Source organism: Hemitrygon akajei, chromosome 24 (genome assembly GCF_048418815.1).
Source record: "Hemitrygon akajei chromosome 24, sHemAka1.3, whole genome shotgun sequence".
NCBI classification, from domain to species: Eukaryota; Metazoa; Chordata; class Chondrichthyes; order Myliobatiformes; family Dasyatidae; genus Hemitrygon; species Hemitrygon akajei.
This window is the reverse complement of record NC_133147.1, coordinates 9,177,612-9,195,762: the sequence shown is the minus strand read 5'-3', so window position 1 is coordinate 9,195,762 and position 18,151 is coordinate 9,177,612. Positions and strand designations below refer to the sequence as shown.

General features: G+C 42.6%; 1 protein-coding gene across 17 annotated transcripts in view; it reads right to left on the bottom strand.

Annotated features, from left to right (window-relative positions):
• ahdc1 (AT hook, DNA binding motif, containing 1) overlaps positions 1-18,151 on the bottom strand; it is a 282,613-nt gene that overhangs the window by 92,831 nt on the left and 171,631 nt on the right. The window contains exon 1 of one of the 17 annotated variants that reach the window (XM_073028312.1): positions 13,147-13,169. The exons of 14 other annotated variants lie outside the window; for them this stretch is intronic. The gene's annotated coding sequence lies outside the window, so the exon portion shown is untranslated. Of the gene's footprint in view, positions 1-13,103; positions 13,122-13,146; positions 13,170-18,151 lie in introns of those variants that run through there. 2 more of the 17 variants (XM_073028329.1, XM_073028309.1) reach the window with 2 other exon arrangements.

Sequence of the window (18,151 nt, the reverse complement as noted above, 5' to 3'; positions counted from 1 at the left end):
ATTGTAAATATCTGTTTTGCATGGACTGGAGTAGCATCGCAATCTCATTGTCCTGAGCAATGACAATAAAGTTCTATTCTATTCTAATTATTTCAAATCTCTAACCTCCCTGCTAAGGGAATTACACTGGAATCCGGTTATCACATGCATTATAAATATCTGTTTTTGCATGGACCTCTGTAGTACTACTATCTGCTTGTCTTGAGCAATGACAGTAAAGTTCTATTCTGTTCTAATAAATAAGATACAGCAACAACAAGATACATTGCTCGGTTCAGGTTTAATCAAAACATCCATGAGGAATTAACATGACCAATATCAGGTCAAGAGTGAATTCAAGTCCCTCCTTGACTTAATACAATGGGGAATGAAGGGGTTTATAAAGTTGCAATGACTGTGTTTATGTTATAAACAAAAATAGAAATTTCAGCTCACACTTATTGTTTGGTAATCAGAAAGCTTCTCGGAATTGGTAACTTATTTATTTATTCCTCTTGAATACATGCTGGATATATCACTTTTCTGCAAAGCTCCAACCATGTGGTTTAAACTTGAGCCACAGGAGGAGACTGCAGATGCTAGATTCCAGAGCAAAAATTGAACTGCTGGCGGAGCTAACACCATATGTTGGCTGGGAGGACTAGAGGCCACCCTTGTTGTTACTCATCATCGTTATGTGCCATCTCGTATGACATCATCATTGTGTGCTGTGTCATATGACATCATCATTATGTGCTGTGGTGTATTACCATGATTGTTCTTGGCAAATTTTTCTCCGGAAATGGTTTGCCATTGCCTTCTTCTGAGCAGTGTCTTTACAAGATGGGTCACCCCAGCCACTATCAATACTCTTCATAGATTGTCTGCCTGGCATCTGTGATCGCATAACCAGGACTTGTGATGTGCACCAGCTGCTCCCATGGCATCACGTGACCCTGTTCAGGGGCTAAGCAGGTGCTACACCTTGCCCAAGGGTGACCTACAGACTAGCGCAGGGAAAGAGCACCTTACACCTCCTTTGGTAGAGATGTATCCCCACCCCACTACCCAAGTTGCTACTAGTTATGTTGACTATAAAAGGCTAACTGTTCAGCAACACACAGAAACTGCTGGAGGAACTCAACAGGTGAGGGAGTATCTATGGAGGGGCAAATCATAAACACAAGAGATTCTACAGATGCTGACACTCCTGAACAACACACACAAAATGCTGCAGGAACTCAGAAGGTCAGGCAGCATCTATAGAGAGGAATGAACAGTTGACGTTTCTGGGCGAGACCCTTGCCTTCCCCTCACCTATTTGTCTTCTGTTTCCTTTCTTTCCATAAGAACTTAAGATATAGGAGCAGCATCAGGCCATTCAGCCTATTGAGCCTGTTTTCCGAAGGCATACCGGTTAGCAGGTTAATTGGTCATTGTAAATTGTTCTGTGATCGTGCTAGGGTTGAATGGGTGGGTTGCCAAGCATCGCGGTGCATTGGGCCAGAAAGCCCTGTTCTGTGCTGTATCTTTTAATAAATAAATTAGTAAAGGCTCTTCCGCCCATGAAATTGTACTGACCTTTTAACCTATTCTAAAATCAATCTAATCCTTCCCTCCCACATAACCCTCCATTTTCTTTGCCTATTTAAGCCTCCTGTCCTTTCAATGCACACTTCAACTAAGAGTGATCTCAGGAGGAGTTACTCACACATTGGACAGACCTCCTTCCCTAAAGCGCACTAATTCCAATTCCCTCAGCAGCCCAAAATAAACAGCAAATTCCAGACCACAATTTGAGGAGCTTTTCCCCTTTGAGCCGTCTTGATGGGAATGGAAGAAATACCCAGGGCCCACTGCAGGACCAACAGTGTGCAATGCAATGCTCAGACCCTGTGAGAGCTGAGGTTCTGATTTAAACCATGTGCTTGTTAATGAGAATAATAAACTTTAAAGCCTGTATTATGTTCAGATGGAGCCGATCAAAGCATGAGGTGTTCTGTCCCTATTCTTGCCCCAGAACACATTGGAACATTCATCACGACAGTAAAAATTTAAGACTTGTAATCATTCCCCTAGAATACCAACGGAAATAAAGAAAAAAATCTTCTCAAACCGAGCAGAATGAGTTCTATTTTTGATATAGAACATTCACTTCATAAAATCATGGTAGTACAAACGCCACTGGCAATGGTTTCACAGGGACAGATCCTGCAATGGGTAAGACATTATGTAGATCTAAAAAATAACATTCAGAAAATCTGGGTTTAGTTCAGTAAACTTTACAGTTTGCATTTTGCCAAAGGTGAAGCTGAGAAAGATGTTGTAGAATCTCTGACAGTGGGGCCATTTGGCCCATTAACTTAATTCTATCTCCCAAAAGAGCAATTTCATAGAGCACATGACAGGCTCTTCAGCCTACAAAGATGTGCTGACCCTTTAACCTTTTCTAAGATCAATCTAACTCTTCCCTCCTACATAGCCCTCCATTTCTCTATCTAAGTTTCTTAGGTGCCCTTAATATATCTCTACCATCACCCCTGGCAAGGAGTTCTATGCACCCACCACTCTATGTGTAAAATTCCTTACCTCTGACATCACCTTATACTATCCTCCAATTGCCTTAAAATTATGCCTACTCATATTAACCATTTCATCCCAGGAAAAAGTCTCAGGATGACAATTCAATTTACGCTTCTTGTCTATTAAGTCACCTCTCATCCTCCTTCGTTTCAAAGAGAAAACCCCTAGCTCGCTCAACTTATCATCATAAGACATGCTCTCCAATCCAGGCAGCATCCTGGTAAATCTCCTCTGCAACCTCTCTAAAGCTTTCACATCTTTCCTATACAGAGATGACCAGAACTGAACACAATACTCCAAGTGTGGTCCCACCGTGGTTTTACAGAGCTACAACATTACCTCATGGCTCTTGAACTAATGAATGCCAACATGTCATGCACCTCCTTTGCAAACCGTATTTGCTGCACAAATCACTCTCTCACCTAGAGGGGGTCAGTTGTGCTGTGAGGATTACATTCCTTGACTTCTCTAGTGCCTTTAACACCATCCAGCCCAAGATCTTAAGGCACAAACTAACGGAGATGGGAGTAGACTCTCACATGGTGGATTGGATAGTGGACTACTTGACAGATAGACCTCAGTATGTGCGGTTGGGAGACTGTAGGTCTGACACGGTGGTCAGCAGCACAGGGGCGCCGCAGGGAACCGTACTCTCTCCGGTCCTGTTCACCCTGTACACATCAGACTTCCAATATAACTCGGAGTCCTGCCATGTGCAGAAGTTCGCTGATGACACGGCCATAGTGGGGTGTGTCAGGAATGGACAGGAGGAGGAGTATAGGAAACTGATACAGGACTTTGTGATATGGTGCAACTCAAACTACCTGCGTCTCAATATCACCAAGACCAAGGAGATGGTGGTGGACTTTAGGAGATCTAGGCCTCATATGGAGCCAGTGATCATTAATGGAGAATGTGTGGAGCAGGTTAAGACCTACAAGTATCTGGGAGTACAGTTAGACGAGAAGCTAGACTGGACTGCCAACACAGATGCCTTGTGCAGGAAGGCACAGAGTCGACTGTACTTCCTAAGAAGGTTGGCGTCATTCAATGTCTGTAGTGAGATGCTGAAGATGTTCTATAGGTCAGTTGTGGAGAGCGCCCTCTTCTTTGTGGTGGCGTGTTGGGGAGGAAGCATTAAGAAGAGGGACGCCTCACGTCTTAATAAGCTGGTAAGGAAGGCGGGCTCTGTCGTGGGCAAAGTACTGGAGAGTTTAACATCGGTAGCTGAGCGAAGGGCGCTGAGTAGGCTACGGTCAATTATGGATAACTCTGAACATCCTCTACATAGTACCATCCAGAGACAGAGAAGCAGTTTCAGCGACAGGTTACTATCGATGCAATGCTCCTCAGACAGGATGAAGAGGTCAATACTCCCCAATGCCATTAGGCTTTACAATTCTACCACCAGGACTTAAGAACTTTTTAAAAGCTATTATTAATGCTTTTTGAGATAGTGATTTAGATGCATATCATATTTTTTACTGAGTTAAGTATTGTATGTAATTAGTTTTGCTACAACAAGTGTATGGGACATTGGAAAAAAAGTTGAATTTCCCCATGGGGATGAATAAAGTATCTATCTATCTATCTATCTTAATCACCCGATCAACTTGTGTGGTAACTTTGAGGAACTATGGACACGAACTCCAAGATTTCTCTGTTCCTCCATACTGCTAAGAATCTTGCAATTAACCCTGTATTCTTTCTTCAAATTCAACCTGCCAATGTGAATCACTTCACATTTTTCTCTGGAAATGTTCTCTAATTATTTCCCCCAAAGTTTGCAAGGTCATTCTTGTGTGCCCATCCACTTTCCAATCAAAAGTCCTAATTGATTGCATTTCCAACATCCCTACATGAGGCCAATCCCAAACTATGACCACATATGTCCATAAGACATAGGAGCAGAATTAAGCCATTTGGCCCATTAAGTCTGCTCTGCCATTCCATCATGGCTGATTTATTATCCCTCTCAACCCCATTCTCCTGCCTTTTCCTGGTAACCTTTGATATCCAGTCTAATCAAGAACCTATCAACCTCAGCTTTAAATATATCCAATGAATTGGCCCCGACAACCATCTGTGTCAATGAATTCCACGGATTTACCACCCTTTGGTTAAAGAAACTTCTCCTCATCTCTATTCTATATGGATGTCTTTCTATTCTGAGGCTGTGCCCTCTGGTCCTAGACTCCCCTACTATAGGACACATCTTCTCCATGTCCATTCCATTGAGATATTTCAATATTCGATAGGTTTCAATGAGATCCTTAGTAAAAGAGACTTATTTCACACTTCCCTTTTACCACTTGCTCCAGATTTTTAATCTGTGGTTTTGGATCCATGAAGCACCCATCTTTGGGAATTACTTACCTCTACCAATTTGATCTGATCATGTCAATGTTGATCAGATCTCCACTCAGCCTTCTTTGCTCACCTTGCGTCACGGTTACTTTTAAAGCCGAATAAATGATTGTTCTCTGCCAGAGAATGAGAAGATAGGTGGGAAGCTGACCCTATTTTTCATGAGGCTGGATCCATTGTTGATAAAATTACATCTGTTGCTGATGAATTTGGACTCATTGTTGATGAAGCTGCATCCATGTTGATGAAGCTGGATCTGTTGTTAATGAGGCCAGTTCCATTGTTGATGAGGCCAGATCTATTGTTGATGAGGTTGCATCCATCATGATGAAGCTGGATCCGAGATTGATAAAGCTGGATCCATCGTGATGAAGCTGGATCTGTTGCTGATGACTAATCAACCTTCTCCACTTAGACCTCAACTAGGCAAATTAATTCAAGAATCAGCACGAAGCCACGTAAACTTCCAGGGTTGCAATCATAACTTTGACCTTGGTGCTTGAGAGTCCCCCAGTCAGCTGAACAGCAGAGTGCTGGTTACTGCCATTAACTACAATATTGTGCATTAAGTGCTTTTAAAAAACCCAAGTACAGCAATTAAATGGATTTTTAAATTATATCGATTGTTACACTGGCTAAAAGTAGGCAGGAACTCCATGCAGCAAACTAAGGCAGGCTTAATTAAAATTCTAATATTAACATTAATGTTGAAAACACCAGAGGTTTTAAATATTTCAATAGCTGACCAGTGTGGATTTCCATATTAGAAAGAGCTAAATAATAATGCATGTAACCAAGGATTCAACTGTTGAGATTAAGGATAGGGGACGCAAGATTTCTCCCATTAGAACTGTTGGTATTAATCTGTATTATACACTCAGTGGCCACTTTATTAGTTACCACCTGTACCCACTGAGTGCATATTTGTGGGTTTCTGCTGCTGTAGTTCATCCACTTCAAGGTTCAATGCGATGAGTTTTCAGAGAAGCTCTTCTGCACACCACTGTTGTAAAGCGCGGTTATTTGAGTTACTGTCGCCTTCCTGTCAGCTTGAAACAGTCTGGCCATTCTCCTCTAATCTCCCTCATTAACAAGGCATTTTTGACACAGAACTGGTGCTCACTGGACTTTTTTTTTGTTTCTTCCACAATTTTCTGCAAACTCCAGAGCAGGGGTTCCCAACCTTTAATATGCCATGGAGCCTAACCATTAACTGAGTGGTCAGTGGGCCCCAGGTATAGAATCCCTGCTCTAGAGACTGGTGTACTTGAAAACCCGAGGGGATCAGCACTTTCTGAGATACTCAAACCACCTCGTCTGGCACCAACAATCATTCCAGGGTCAAAGTCACTCGGATCACATTTCTTCCCCATTCTTATGTTTGGTCCAAACAACAACTGAACCTCATGACCATGTCAACGTACTTTTATGGATTGAGTTGCTGCCACGTTATTGGCTGATTAGATATTTGCATTAATTGGCAGATGTATAGGCATATCTAATAAACTGCCCACAGAGTGTGTGTAGATTGTAATATTAGAAAATGCTGAACATATTCAGCAGGTCAGCCAGCATCCATACAGAGAGAACTAGAGCTAACATTGCTTTTGAGGAAAAGCTAGAAATCAGATGTGGCTTGAGTGGCAGTGAATGGGGAGGATTGGAGAGAAGAGGATGTATGTGGAGACTCAGGGTGACAGAGAGACTTGTGGTTTCACTTCTAACTGAATGTTGGGCCTTATTGGAGATGACTTGTCAGACGTAAACAGAAGGAAGTCAATGGCAATAAAGAGTAGAGTAAACAGATAATACAGAAACCATAGGATATGAAACATTGATGCTACTAGAAATTCAAAATAAAAGGTGGCAAATTTGGCAACATTCAGCAGGTCAGATAACCTCTGTAGAGTGAGAAAAATGGAGTAACATTCTAGAATGATAACTCTTCATCAGAACTGGTCAGTTCTGACACAAACTTGGAAACGCTGGTTATCAGAAATTGTTAACTTCAACGTTGAAGCTGTGGAGATGTACCTTACTTGTAGCAGCGAAATGGCAATTTTTATCTGCAACAAAATGGAACCTGTATTGTACCAGCGTGTTTTGCTAATAGTGTTCATGCAACTTTAAGCCGATGGACCTTGAGTATATGACAAACTGCAGAATGGCAAGTGTATTTGATTACTGGAATAAAGTCATGTACGTTAATTAAACGGATGAACAGAATGGACCCTATCCTTGGACTGACGCAGGTAGATAACACTGGCATATAAAAGAGTGACTATGCTGTCTCGTTTTTTTCAAAGCTATCACCGGCTCTTGTGCAGTACTAGTTTTCCCTTGCTGCAAGTAAAGTAAACACCCTTATGATCGATGCACTCTGAGTTAATTGTTGTTTATTATAAGACGTAGTGAAAAGGTGCTTGACAAGTCCAAGGACAACAATGAAGTGCCAATCCTCCAGCTTTGTTGAGCTTTGTTGCCGTATTAAATGAGGCCAAAAACTAAGCATTCACAGCAAGAGGGAGAATTCAAGTGACAGGCAGCTGGTAGCTCAAGTCTCTGTTGTAGTTTGAATGGTGATGCTCTAGACAGTGGTCACACAACGTGTGTTTGGCTCCTCCAGTGCAGAGGCTCCCTTTCCTTCCTCTAGTTTGAAGAAAGACTACAGCAGATGTGCAGGAACCAGTACCAACATCAACAGAGAACCCTGTAAACCACAGGACTGGAGAAGGATGAATTTGATAGGAGAGGTCAGAAGACAATAGAAGAAATAGAAGGGGAAAGGAGCACCAGAGGGAGGCAAGGAGATAAGGTGAGAGAGGGAAAAGGGGATAGGGAATGGTGAAGGAGAGGGGAGCCATTACCGGAAATTGATGTTCATGCCATCAGGTTGGAGGCTACCTAGATGGAATATAAGGTGTTGTTTCACCAACCTGAATGTGACCTTATCAGAATGAGAATGGTATGTGGAATTAAAATGGGTGGCCACTGGGAGATCTTATTTTTTCCCCTTTCCCTTTCCAAATTATCTATCCATGGCCTCCTCCACTGTCAGAATGCTCTCCATGGTAAATCTGTAGAGTTTTTTGAGTGTTTTAGGTGACAAACCAAATCTCCTCAAACTTCTAATGAAATATAGCCACTGTCTTGCCTTCTTTATAGCTGTATCGATATACTGGCCCTCGGAGATCTTGACACCCAGGAAGTTGAAATTGAATTGCTCACTCCCTCTCTACCTGATTCCTCGATAAGGATTGGTTCATGTTTCCTCGTTCTCCCCTTTCTGAAGTTCACAATCAGCTCTTTGGTCTTACTGATGTCGAGTGCAAGGTTGTTGCTGCAACACCACTCAACTAGCTGGTCTATTTCCCTTCTATATGTCCTCTCGTCTTCATTTCCATTTGAGATTCTGCTAACAATGGTTGTATCATCAGCAAATTTATTGGTGGCATTTGAGCAAAACCTAGCCACACATTCATGTGTATAGAGAGAGTAGAGCAGTGGGCTAAGCAGATATCCCTGAGGTATGCCAGCGTTAATTGGCGGTGAAGAAGAACAGGGTTAGCAGCCTCAATGACTATCACCCAGTGGCACTCCCATCCGTTGTGAGGTAGTGCTTTGAGAAATTGGTCAAGGCTAGAATCAATTCCTACCTCAGCAACGACAGACAGACATACTTTATTGATCCCGAGGGAAATTGGGTTTCGTTACAGCCGCACCAACCAAGAATAGTGAAGAAATATAGCAATATAAAACCATAAATAATTAAATAATAATAAGTTAATCATGCCAAGTGGAAATAAGTCCAGGACCAGCCTATTGGCTCAGGGTGTCTGACACTCCGAGAGAGGAGTTGTAAAGTTTGATGGCCACAGGTAGGAATGACTTCCTATGACGCTCAGTGTTACATCTCGGTGGAATGAGTCTCTGGCTGAACGTACTCCTGGATCAATGGCAATTTGCCTATTGCTGTAATTGTCTACAGCAGATGCAATCTCACTGGCTCTCCATTTGACCCTGAATCACTTGGACAATAGGCTGGTGTTTATTGAATACAACTCAGCATTCAACACAATCATACCCTCAGTTCTAATCAACAAGCTCCAAACCTGGGCCTTTGTACCTCCCTCTGCAACTGGACCCTTGACTTCCTCACTGGGAGCCAGTCTGTGGGGATCAGAATTAACATCTGATCCTTGCTGACAAATCAACACCGGTGCACCTCAAGGATGTGTGCTTAGTCCACTGCTCTAGTCTCTCTACACCCATGACTGTGTGGTTAGGCACAGCTCAAAAACCATCTATAAATTTTCCAACGACACAACTATAGTTGGCATAACTTCAGATGGTGATGAAGAGGTGTACAAGACAGATAGATCAGCTGGTTGAGTGGTTTTGCCACCTTGCACCTTGGTTAGTAAGACCAAAGAACTGATTGCAGACTTCAGGAAATGGAACTAGAGGAAAAACACACCAATCCTCATTGAGGGATCAGCAGTAGAAAAGGTGAGCAGTTTCAAGTTCCTGGGTGTCAACATCTCTGAAGGTCTAACCTGGGCCCAAAATACTGATGCAATTACAAAGGATGCACAACAGTTGCTATGTTTTGTTAGGTGTTGAATGAGATTTGATATGTCACCAAAGACTCTAGCAAATTTCTATAGAGGTACCATGGAGAGCATTCTAACTGATTGCATCACCATCTGATATGGTGGGGGAGGGCTACTACACAGGATCAGAAAAACCTGCAAAAAGTTGTAAACTCAGCCAGCTTCATCATGGGCACTAGCCTGCCCAGCATCGATGGCACCTTTAAAAGGTAATGCCTCAAAAAGGTAGCATTCATTATTAAGGGCTCTCATCAGCCAGGACATGCCCTCTTCTCTTTGCTACCATCAAGGGGGTGGTACAGGAGTCTGAAGACACAAACTTAACAATTCAGGAACAGTTTCTTTCCTTCTGCCATCAGATTTCTGAATGGACAATGAACACTACCTCACTTTTTTTGCCTCTCTTTTTTGCATTACTTTCAAAATTTAACTTTTTTAAGATAAACTTATTGTAATTTATAATTTTTTATAATTATGTATTGGTATGCACTGCTGCAGTAAAACAACAAATTGCACAAAATATGCCAGTGATATTAAACCTGGTTCCGATTCTCGCCTCATCTCTTCTTCAGTGCCAGTTCCACAAAAGCCTGAACTCCTCAATCTTGCTCCTTTATCTATCTCTACCTTAAATAACCATCCCAGTGAATTGAGATTCACTACCTTCTGAGAGATGTCATTTCTAGCGACGAAACCTCCAGCATCCCAGTGAACTGAGATTCACTACCCTCTGAGAGATGTTTTTTTCTGAATGCCTCAGTTTTAAATGACTGGGACCTTATTTTGAGGTTGTTACCACTTGTTCGTCATTCTCCAGCTAGTGAAAAGATCTCAACACCGCCTTCACCAAGGCTCCCCTATGATTAAAAATGTCCGAATAACTTCACCCAGTCTCCAAGAATTTGGAACAAGGATAGGTTTCCCGTCTCTTGTATTCCACCCCACTAGTGTATCTCCAGCAGATCATATTCCATTATTTCCACCAAATTCAACATGACACAATGTTCCATGCTTCTCCACTGTCAGTATTCCAAATAGTCCAATATCTCAATGTCTCCCTGTCTGCCCGTATCTGCAAAGATCTTGTCATACAGTAACATATGAAACCACTGCTCTAAGTCAGAGGAATGCAGTTCGTAGGGCTTGCAATCTACTTTAACGTCACATATTTAATATATCACAAAGTTATTCTGTTCTTTTGTCACAAAGCAAAAATCAACAAAGGAACAAGCTTAAAATGTCGAAACAACATACCATAAATTCACCAGGTAGAACCACAGGAGGGCATGGTGACATAGAGGTCAGCACAACATTTTATGGGACTTGTGACCCAAATTCAATTCCTGCCACTGTCTGTAAGGAGCTTGTACATTCTCCGCATGATCATGTGGGTTTCCTCTGGGTGCTCTGGTTTCCTCCCACAGTCCAAAGACGCACCAACCTACTGCTTGGTAGGTTAATTGGTCATCGTAAATTGTCCCATGATTAGGCTGGGTTAAATTGGGAGTTGCTGGGCAGCACGGCTCAAAAGGGTTGATTCTGTGCCGTATCTCAATAAATAAATGAAGAACAAATAAATAAATAAATAAACCACAAAAAAAACAAACAAACCAACCAACCAACCACAAAGTTATTCTGTTCTTTTACCACAAAGCAAAGCAACAACAAAAGAAGAGCTTAAAACATACAAACACCATACCATAAATTCACCAGGTAGAACTTATCAGATTCTGCACTGGTTGTCGTGATTTACAATGTGCTAAAACAAGAACCAGTTCCTTAAGCTTGTTATAGCCAGTAGCGGCACTGGGTCCTACTACCTATTAAACGCTCCCAATGGCGTGCATCTCAGATAGCCTCTGACAACTAAGTCCAGCTCCTGGCCTTCACCTGTGGGTTAGCTACTAAGCCTAGCGGAACTAGATTGAAGGGTACAGAGGAAATTTACAAGGATGTTGCCGGGGCTGGAGGACCTGAGTTACAAGGAAAGACTGAATAGGTTAGGACTTTATACCCTGGAACGTAGAAGATTAAGGGGTGATTTGATAGAGGTATACAAAATTCTGAAGGGTATAGATAGGGTAAATGCAGGCAGGCCTTTTCCATTGAGGTTGGGTGAGACTACAGCTAGATGTTATGGGTTAAGGGTGAAAGGTGAAAAGTTTAAGGGGAACATGGAAGGAAACTTCCTCACTCAGAGCATCATGAGAGTGTGGAACAAGCTGCCAACACAAGTGGTGAATGCAAGCTTGATTTCAACATTTAAGAGAAGTTTGGATAGGTACATGGATGATAAGGGCATGGAGGGCTACAGACCCGATGCAGGTCAATGGAAGTAGGCAGTTTAAATGGTTCAGTATGGACTAGATGGGCAGAAAGGCCTGTTTCTGTGCTGTACTTTCCTATGACTCTATGGGTCCAATTGTTTCTCCTGACAGGAGAAGAGGTAACGGCAGGTTCCTGGCTCCTTAAAGCCAGTCGCTTTGGGCAGATGGGGCTCGTCAGCTGTGTTCGGCAGCTCAACTAGGAGAAGAAAAACTCTGATCTCAAACCACTGCTGCCTTGCAGCTATTCCCACTCATGGGGAAGGTTTCTGGAGAAAACCCCCAGGGAAAAATCCAGAGCTGAAGTTCCTAAGGTAGTCCTGCGTTGAGTTCAATACTGACTGGCAATTCCTGTGATGCTGCTGGTGCCAGACTGTATTGGTCTCTGCTGTTGCTTTCGGTTCATTAGATGTGTGGAGAGGGGGAACTCACTACATGGGCAAAAGCTTGCTCTCCACATCGTACTGCCCTGGTTTGTGCATCTAGACAGCTAGGATGTAACATCCATGGTCGACCCTGACTGATGGAGGCCTCAACAAGACAAACACCAGATTGCAAAGGAACAATTATTTCAACGTTTCAACAATTACTTAGTATTCTGTGACCAAGAACAACCAAAAATTTCATCATAAGCATGAAAGAGTCTTCAACTGCTGGAAGGCCAGAGCAACACCCACAAAATGCTGGAGGAACTCAGCAGGTCAGGCAGCATCTATGAAAATGAATAGACAATCAACATTTCGGGCCGAGAAGTCGACCATTTATTCATTTCCATGGATGATGCCTGACCTGCTGAGTTCCTCCAGCACTTTGTGCATTGCCAAGAATTTCATCACTTTATTCAATACAAAGCACAGCACAGATTGTCTTGTTAACATACTTTGTTTAGAATATGCTGGTCCACCCTAAGCTAACTGGCATTCCACACAAAGATAAAATATAAAACTTTCAACAAAGTTAAGGACTTTTTGTTTAAAATGCGGTTGTCAAATCCCTAGATTATTTAATTGGACGGCATTCGCTTTAAATAACAATTTATGTCCCAAATGGGATATTTGAACGTTTCTTTCTTGAAATCACTGCACAGCAAATCTAAACACAAAGTAACACACACACAAAATGCTGGAGGAACTCAGCAGCATCTATGGAAATGAATAAACAGTCAATAGTCTGGGCTGAGACCCTTCTTCAGCACTCTAAACACAGTTTTGATCCCGCGATGGAAGTTAATACCGACCACTACATGTATTCTTGGCTGTTGCTGACTGCAGGAAACTCACAGCAATCAGACCAGTCCCCAGGGATTGGCGGTTCGCGTTGGGTTCCTGCCCTGTTCAGAATGTCTGTGCATCACCGTCTCCTCCCAGTGAGATGACACTGCTGCTGCCCACCGGAGAGCACAATCCCTTCCTGCACTGGCAAATCTGGAGTGTACGCGTTGCAGCAGCCGTACTGATTTCAAACGTGGGAGAAGTCTTATAAAAGCGGCACACATTGTAAAGATTTGTGCTGCCAGAGGGAAAGAGTCAGCAGCAGCAGCACGACACGAACTTTCACCGGCAGCCAACACAGCCTTGGGAGCATGCTGTTCCAGGAACACTGCCTGAGCAAAAGCTCCCCAATGCTGCTTTTATCATTGAAAACATGTGTTATTTGGGGCTCTTTGACTATTTTAGGAGATTTTCGAACAAAATGCACAAAGCTCTTTATACAACACCAAACCACTGGGCTGTAAACCCCCTGAAAAATAATTCAACAACTGTTTCTGTTTTAGCTAGCTTGGTCTACCTCAGTGTGAGTGACCATTGTAAAATGCAGAACTTAAAAGTGGCCCTGTGATGTAGCGGTTAGCGTAACTCTATAGAGCACCAGCAACACGGGTTCAATTCCCACCACTGCCTGTAAGGAGTTTGCATGTTCTCCCTGTGACCGCGTGGGATTCCTCCGGGTGCTCCGGTTTCCTCCCACAATCTAAAGATGTACTGGTTAGTAGGTTAATTGCTTATGTGAATGTATTGAGTAGTGTGAGCTTGTTGGCCTGGAGGATCCTGTCACCATGATGTAACTACAAATAATTTCTTTTTAAATAAAGAAAATAAGGATATTCCAATTAAACCAGATATCATGGATTGGTAACAATACTTACTTGAGTTATTATCACATTATTCAGTTATTTATGGATGTACAGCTCTTCAAGCTACGCCACCCAGCAACCCCCGATTTAACTCTTGCCTAAACACGGGACAATTTGTAATAACCAATTACCCTACCAACCAAACTGTGGGAGGAAACCAGAGGAAACCCACATAGTCATGATTCGCCAGAGTCACCTTACGTTCAGATAATCCTGCACCTAGCATTACTGTATGTATGTACTATCAGACTATGTGTATAAGCTAATCTTTGTATGCACGGCCACACTCAACACTTACTTGTATATTTGATAGGACTGGTTTAATATTAATATGTATTGTGTTTTTATGCTGTATCAGATCTGGAGTAACAATCATTTCCTTCTCTATTGAAGAATGACAATAAACAATGTTGAATCTTGAAGAGGTCTGAAAACTAGGAGGGGATAAATCATGGACTTCCAATAGCAACCACGAGAAACACAAACACGAGAAAATCCGGTGAAAGAGATACAGGGCTGGAGAGAAGGGGGAATCTGATAGGGGAGGACAGAATACCATGGAAGAAAGGGAAGGGGGAGGAGCACCAGAGGGTGGTGATGGGCAGGTAAGAAGATGAGGTGAGAGCAGGAAACAGGAATGGGGAATGGTGAAGGAGAGCAGGGTACAATTACCAGAAATACGAGAAATCGATGTTCATGCCATCAGGTTGGAGGCTACCCAGGCAGAATATAAGATGTTGCTGCTCCATCCTGTGTGTTGCCTCATCGTGGCAATAGAGGAGGTCATGGACTGACATGTCGGAATGGGAAGTAGAATTGAAATGAGTAGACTCTGAGAGGAACATGCATATTTAAGTCCTGGGTAGACAGGGTGGTGAAAAGGCATTTAGCACACTGGCCTTCATCAGTCGGACACAGTGCTTAGGAGATGGGACATTAAGTCATAATTGCCTAAGACGTTTGTGAGGCCACGGTTGAAGTACATGCTCACCCTGTTATAGAAAAGATATGGTGAAATTGGAAAGAGTGCAGAGAGGATTTACGAGGATGTTGCCAGAGCTAGAGAGCCTGAGACTGACCAGGCTAGGTCTTTATTCCTTGGAGCACAGGAGAACGAGGGGTGACCTTATAGAGCAGGGCTTCCCATCCTTTTTTATGCCATGGACCCCTACCATTAACCGAGGGGTCCGTGCACCCCAGCTTGGGTTCTCAACCTGGGTTGAGAGGTTTATAAAATCACAGTTAAGATGGACAGTAACATTCATTTCTCCAGGGAGGTGGAGTCCAGGACTAGGGGGGGCATAGATTTAGGGTAGGAGGGAAAAAATTTAAAAGAAGTCTGAGGGCTAACTTCATTCACACAGAGGGTTGTGAGCGTGTGGAAAGAGATACCAGAGGAAATGGTTGAGGCAGGTACAATTGTATTTAAGGAGCATTTGGATGGGGACATGGAAAGGTGGGACTTGGAGGGATTTGGGCTGAATGTAGGAATTAGGACTAGCTAGGTGGGTATCATGGTCCTAACCAATCTAAAACTCTGACAAAGTTCTACAGATGCACAGTGGAGTGTATCTTCACTGGTTGCATCACAGCCTGGTACGGAAACACCAATGCCCTTGAACAGAAAAGCCTACAAAATGCAGTGGATACAGCCCAGCCCAGCCCAGCCCAGCCCATCACAGGAAAAGTCCTCCACATCATTGGGCACATCTACAAGGAGTGCTGCCACAAGAAAGCAGCATCCATCATCAAGGACCCCTATCATCCAGGCCATCATGCTCTCTTCTTGCTCCTGCCATTGGGAAGGAGGTACAGGAGCCAGGTTCAGGAACAGTTATTATCCCTCAACCATGAGGCTCCTGAACCAAAGGGGATAACTTCACTCACTTCAACTCTGGACTGATTCCACAACCTATGGACTTAATTTCAAATATTGTGCAACTCATGTTCTCAGTATTATATATTATTATTATTAATTTTTTTCTCAGTTCAAGCTGGTAAAACCTGAGGTACGGGCACACTCATTTCTCAATTCCTAGGAACCTTCGGACTATCCTAGTGGTGTTTAGTATTGTGGCTCTGGAGATTTACATAAATATTGCTGTGTAGGCCTAATTGTTTAATGCTATTGTGTAGTGACTGTGGGATGATACCAGTTGCAGATATTATTGGGACAATTATACCTTGTACATGTTCCATAGTCTTTCAATTTCCTCTTTTAATTCCGCATATTTTTGGTGTTTTTCACATTGATTTCTGTAAGTTGTGTGTGTTTGAAGTAGCTGTATCTATTAAGTAAATTGTTCTTGCTTGTTTATCCTGTATTATTACAATATTATAATTTGTATTTGCACAGTTTATCTTTTTTTCCACACTGGTTGTTTGTAAGTAGTTTTTCATTGATTCTACTGCGTTTCTTTGTATCTACAGTAAATGTCTACAAGAAAGTGAATCTCAGGGTAGTGAATGGTGACATATACATCCTTTGAACTTTGAAATAAATCAAAACTTCCTAAAATATTTCAGTTCTTCCAATTTTAAGAGAATTAAAACGTTAAGCAAAAACTCCTATCACCCATTTCTAAAATTATTTTCTAAAACACTTGCATTCTGAACTACAACTACAAGTGACAAAAATAGTTTCCTAATTGTGTGGTTGAGATCTTGTATTTATGATGCAATATTTCCTATTATATTCTAACAGAACAAGTACCTATTTAAGAGCATTGATATTTTATGTACAAATGTTTACAATGCGCATGCTAATAAGCAGCATAAAAAATACATTGGGGAAAAATAGTGATTCCAGTGTCGAATCAGGATTTAGACTCCTATTGACCCTTAATAAGTGAATATGCAACATTCCTCACAGAAAGAAAACTTATTAAACTATTTTCTACAACTTCACAGAACTAATGGAAAGTTTGTCAACAGATAATTTAAAGCACAAGTCAGTCTCTGGACAAATTTTGATGCTGCACACACAAATGCATGTAGATATACATCCATATATGAATATTTGTTTATTTATTTATTTGACATCTTCAAGGAGCAATGCCTCAAAAGGCGACATCCTTCATTAAGGATCCCCATCACCCAGCACATGGTCTCTCTCATTGCTGCCATTAGGAAGGAGGTACAGAAGCCTCTTCTTCCCCTCTGTCATCTGATTTCAGAATGGACATTGACACTACCTCACTATTTTTTTTATTTCTGCATTTTTTGCATTACTTATTTAATTTAAATATTTATTATATATACTTGTAATTCACATTTTCTCTATTATTATGTATTGCATTGTACTGCTGCCATAGAGACAACAAATTTTATGACATATGCCAGTGATATTAAAACTAATTCTGACACAGCGGGACCAGGCCTTTCCAGCCCAACAAGCCACACCTCCCAGCAACCTACTGATTTAACCTGAGCCTAATCACAGCACCATTTACAATGATCAATGACCTGCTAGCCAGTATATCCTAGCCTAACCACAGGTCAATTTACAATGGACAAGTAGCCTACAATTGAGCCACTTCTGACACCATTCCCACTCTCCTCTTCCCTCACCTCCCCTCACCAGGATCCATCTCTCACCTGCCAGCCTCCAACACCATTCCTACTCTCCTCTCCCCTCACCAGGATCCATCTCTCACCTGCCAGCCTCTGACACCATTCCTACTCTCCTCTCCCCTCACCAGGATCCATCTCCCACCTGCCAGCCTCCAACACCATTCCTACTCTCCTCTCCCCTCACTAGGATCCATCTCTCAGCTGTCAGCCTCTGACACCATTCCCACTCTCCACTCCCAGATCCACCTCTCACCTGCCAGCCTCTGACACTGTTCCCACTCTCTACACCTGGATCCACCTCTCACCTGCCAGCCTCCAACACCATTCCTACTCACCTCTCCCCTCACCAGGATCCATCTCTCAGCTGTCAGCCTCTGACACCGTTCCCACTCTCCACTCCCGGATCCACCTCTCACCTGCCAGCCTCCGACACCATCTCCATTCTCCACTCCCCACATCTGGATCCATCTATCACCTGCCAGCACTATCCAGATGAAGGGTCTCAGCCCAAAACATCAACTATGTATTCATTTCCACAGATGCTGACGACCTGCTGAGTTCCTCCAGTATTTTGTGAG